Source organism: Xyrauchen texanus, chromosome 15 (assembly GCF_025860055.1).
Source record: "Xyrauchen texanus isolate HMW12.3.18 chromosome 15, RBS_HiC_50CHRs, whole genome shotgun sequence".
Classification (NCBI taxonomy): Eukaryota; Metazoa; Chordata; class Actinopteri; order Cypriniformes; family Catostomidae; genus Xyrauchen; species Xyrauchen texanus.
The window spans coordinates 1,867,571-1,872,843 of NC_068290.1; the positions used below are offsets into that span (position 1 = coordinate 1,867,571).

General features: G+C 37.8%; 1 long non-coding RNA gene across 1 annotated transcript in view; it reads left to right on the forward strand.

Moving 5' to 3' along the window:
• Positions 1–5,250: 5,250 nt before the first annotated feature.
• Positions 5,251–5,273, forward strand: part of LOC127655777 (uncharacterized) — a 68,445-nt gene continuing 68,422 nt past the window's right edge. Inside the window, exon 1 of the long non-coding RNA XR_007972083.1 lies at positions 5,251–5,273. This exon is cut by the window's right edge and continues 77 nt beyond it. This is a non-coding gene — a long non-coding RNA (uncharacterized LOC127655777).

Below are 5,273 nucleotides of genomic sequence, written 5' to 3' on the forward strand. Positions count from 1 at the left end.
TTGGATTAGTTGTGCAGCCCTGAAGGATCGTAAAATCAGTCAAACACAGTGACTAAATACAATAGTGCATCAAAATCGTAAAAATATCCACGTTAGTGAATTTTCGAAATATCGCTGTAAAGAACAATAGAAGCATCTTAAAACTCGGCCGTTATATTCCATGTTTTTTGTATTATACAATGGCTTTGTGTGAGAAACAGAAACAAAATTTAAGTTGTTATTCTCCAAGTATCTTATTCTCGTTCAGATAAAAAAAAAAAAAACAATGTGTGGATTTAACTTCAAAATAAATAAATACAAATAAAAAATAAAACAAATTCTTACTTTTGTTATATTTTCCAGTATAAATGTACAAACATCCTTTAACCCATTGCAAAAAATTGGTCTAATTTTCTCAATTAGAAACCCTCAAATAAAAAGGACTACAATTATTCATAAATAATATTGGAGGTGTTTATAATCTTATGATAAACAGAAAGTTTTTTTTAAGGAAAAACAAACTTTTGTTGTTGTCCTTACTTTGTAAACATGTAATTCTGGTTCTGTTCACTTTATCTCACTTTGAAAAGTCTCATTTTATTCCACTAGATGGCAGCAAACACTAGGAAAAATATGTTTTCTCCATCACATTCCATCACAATGTACAGATGTGAACTGTAGGTGGTGCTCTAACACATTTTATCCCTCACAGATGTACTCGTCCATAGACATTCAGTCTAATGTTCAGTTCAAGCAACACCCTCATTATCTCACTGAATATCTCGGCCTCTGAGTGGACTACAAGCTCAATCTAGGGGTCATTAGAAAGCTGAGATGTTCCCCTTTGTGATGATATATAACATTGTATTGTCAATAATCAAACATAGTCTTTCTGATGATTTGTTGAGCATGCTTTCCCTTCTGGATGGCATATTTTGTTCTGGACATCTAAGATATAACATTAGATTATTCAGCCAAACAAGATCACAGACAAGTAAAAAGTGGCTAATCTTTTAGAAAACTCCTAAGGTAAAAGAGAATATACAGTATTTTGCTATTTGGGACTTACAGCAGCAGTTATCAAGCAGTCAAGTCAATTTTATTTGTATAGCGCCTTTCACAGCACACATCGTTTCAAAGCAGCTTTACAGAAGATCAGAGACATTTTTATTTGATGACTTACAAAAATCACATTTCACTTTGCGATTCTTTTGAAAATCTTTCGAACTGTGTTATTAGGACAACAAAGTAAACTGTACAGTCACATTCCTGATAATGAGAGCTTTAATTTGATATATGACATGTCCATTTAGTTGCTATGTGAAAGACTTTATTTTTATATAAATACCTCTAACACATTACCTCTAGGGGGCGCTAGTTTTCAACGTGAATGTTTTGAGGCCTTATTTTGTTATTTTAAGTTACACAAATGCGGAAGTGATGATTATTTCTGTAAATGTCAGATTCTAAGCTTTCAAATGATTCCTCACATGCCTGACTTATCTATATAGAGACTTTAACGTTTAAAACGTTTTGCGATATAGCGCCCCCATTTGGACCCTAATAAAAATCAATATACTTGAGAAGAAAAATGGCTTGTTTTCGGGAAAAAAGTGGAAACTATTTCCCAATGTGGTGACATTTAACATGTTTCCCTTTCACCAGTAGTTGTTTATTTTGTATTTAATTTTAAGGATAAACCTCACTAAATATTGTATTATTTGTGACTATTTAATTATTTATGTAGTTATTTATTTTTTTAATCAAGCATATTTATCTTGTTTCAAGGATTTTTAGATATTTTCGCAAGCAAACAAGATAAAATACTGATTAAGAAAATGATTTTTGCAGTGTTAGAATGACACGAGTGTGAGTAAATAATTAAAAAATATTCATTTGTGCATGAATTCATCCTTTATGCAAAGAGAGAAACACTGTCTCTACATGCGCTTGTGTTCAGGACTAAAAACACAGGAAATTCTTCTCTTATCTGATCGAGGTATTTAAGGTTTTTAATAAACACTGAGCCCATATCTTTACAATCCATCCATCTGTCCTCCACTAGGGGGCTGTTGTTTTGATTCTGCAGCTGTTTTACTGTATGTCCATCTGTGTTGAGAAGCCAAAGCGCATTATTAATCTTTATTAGTGTAGCTAAAACAGTTGCATACTGATGTCACACCTTTACGTCTTTAATCAACACTCATTTGATGATGCTTGGACAGGTAAGCCAATCGTCAGCCAACAACAACATGTGGTTTCCTGTTTTGTAAAATCTCAATATCTCAATGTTCTTCTGACTTCTAGAAGATAAGACTCTCCCGTGTGACAGCGGGCATCTGATAACATAAACACAAATTATTCAAATGCCAGGCAGTGGACGTTTTCCCATAATCATAACTCAAATGTACGACAGATATTATGTTCCCCCACGATATACAGATGCAGCTTAGGTGAATAGTGTGGAGACGTCCTGAAATATTCCCTAATAAACCTCTCCAGGGATCACTCAAACAAACAGATTGCTATTATGGATTTCCATGGAAAATGACTGATGTTTCGAGATGTTTCCCACCAAAGCCCATTGTATGCCTTCAGAAGACTGGAATATGATGCACGAGTCACATCAACTACTTTTGGGCCCTTTTTACCTTTTAAAGTGAGTCACTATCAACTAGACGTTGACCGATATATCGGTTTTACAGATTAATCAGTGCCGATATTTTCCAGTAGTTTGCTTATTTACCACGTGGCCATCGCTGGAGGGTTCTACACTATAATAGCGCCCTATACATTAAAAAAAAACAATCACTTAGGTATGTACTGATATGACCATTTTTGGCCGATTCTGATTTTCACAAAAAACTATCGGTCGGAAACTATACCGATATTCTGTCATCAGATCACTGTTTAACGTAGGAATGCTTAAAAAATGCACAAAGAGGTACAAAAGCTTTTTTCTTGTTCTAACAATAAATAATTGCCCTTGAACATTTGGGGGCCCTATTTTAAGAGCTTGAAGCAGAGTGCAATGCCTTTAAGTCATGCCCGCAAAGTCATGGGCATGGCCATGAAGTTGTGGTATTTTCGTGCGAGCATAAGTCAAATCTAGGCGAAAGTGGATTTGGCGAAATTGTTCGCACGATGCGCAAATGGGCTGGAGGAAGTACAGTTTAATTCAGAGATTCTTCTCCGGTTATTGCCATCTTGCGCTCTGCGTATGCGTCAAGCACTAGTAAGTGTAATCGAGCTTATAGGGTCGGCCACTGATCGCAGGGTTGGCAGTTTGATTAGCGGCCCACGTGACTCCACATGCCGAAGTGTCCTTGGGCAAGACACTGAATCCTAAGTTGATTCTAAATGAGAACGCCCCCAAAGTTGTTGACCGGGAGGGCGCCTCGTGCCACCCCCCTGCAAGATGCCGTCCTGGGCGACTGCCCATATCACCCATTCCGAAATCCGCCACTGCCCATACTAATCGATTGCGAGTCTGAATATTGGGGGGGATGTGTGACTAATCATATGCAATCTGGTCAAAACCAAACAAGACAGTCCTGCACATGATTGACAGCACTGGCGTGTGTTGACGTATGGTGTGTGAGTCTGATGCAGGCCAGTGTTTGCTGAAGAGGGGACGTCCAGCTGTGTCTATCTTACACACACGCTCACCCAACTGTGGAATATGACACCCTGTTCTCACCTCAGTTACACTGCATGCCACCCGCATTTTACTGCACGCTTCCTCCAATGAGCCTGACTCATCTTAATAACCAGCTGCATTCACTTTATCTATAGAGAAAAGCTCTCTTCAGTCTCTGCTTGTGCCAGTCATCAATAAGCAAATTACCTCTTTAATATCTCAATTTCTCCAAGACTAATTGGAGATTGAATGGAGACTGCTTGGCTGCAATACCTAGTGAGCTGCCTTGCTGTCTACTGCCTACATAGGCAGCATCCTAACTGAAATGTAACCTCATAAGTGCCTGATTTAGGATGTTCATACAGCCTTTTATCCCAGCAGGCAATGAAGCAATAAGCCACAAGAGGCCGAGCATTACAGTGATTTAACAAGGATTAAGAGTTAATCTAAGATCCTAAAAACCCCTTACCCATGGTAAAGTCACTGTACCACATGGCCTTGAGGTTTTATGCTTTTATACATCCCATTAAACTCTCACAGTGCTGTGCAAAAAGTATGTGAACCCCTAGGCTAATGACGTCAATCAAATCTAATTAGGGTCAGGAGTTGGCAAACCTGGAATCCAATTAATGAAACGAGATTGGAGGTGTGGGTTAGAGCTACTTAGGCTTATAAAAAGCACTCAAAACACTTTGAGTTTCTGCTGACGTGGACCGTGCCTTGCAAAAAGAGTTCTCAGAAGACCTACGATCAAGAATGGTTGCTTTGCATAAAGCTGGAAAGGGTTATAAAGTTATCTGGAAGAGTTTAGATATTCATCTGTCCACAGTTAGACAAACTGTCTATAAATGGAGATGATTTAGTACTATAGGTACTCTCACTAGAAGTGGCCGTTAGATATTCATCTGTCCACAGTTAGACAAACTGTCTATAAATGGAGATGATTTAGTACTATAGGTACTCTCACTAGAAGTGGCCGTTAGATATTCATCTGTCCACAGTTAGACAAACTGTCTATAAATGGAGGTGATTTAGTACTATAGGTACTCTCACTAGAAGTGGCCGTTAGATATTCATCTGTCTGCAGTTAGACAAACTGTCTATAAATGGAGGTGATTTAGTACTATAGGTACTCTCACTAGAAGTGGCCGTTAGATATTCATCTGTCTGCAGTTAGACAAACTGTCTATAAATGGAGATGATTTAGTACTATAGGTACTCTCACTAGAAGTGGCCGTTAGATATTCATCTGTCTGCAGTTAGACAAACTGTCTATAAATGGAGGTGATTTTGTACTATAGGTACTCTCTCTAGAAGTGGCCGTTAGATATTCATCTGTCCACAGTTAGACAAACTGTCTATAAATGGAGGTGATTTAGTACTATAGGTACTCTCTCTAGAAGTGGCCGTTAGATATTCATCTGTCCACAGTGAGACAAACTGTCTATAAATGGAGGTGATTTTGTACTATAGGTACTCTCACTAGAAGTGGCCATTAGATATTCATCTGTCCACAGTTAGACAAACTGTCTATAAATGGAGGTGATTTAGTACTATAGGTACTCTCACTAGAAGTGGCCACTAGATATTCATCTGTCCACAGTTAGATAAACTGTCTATAAATGGAGGTGATTTAGTACTATAGGTACTCTCA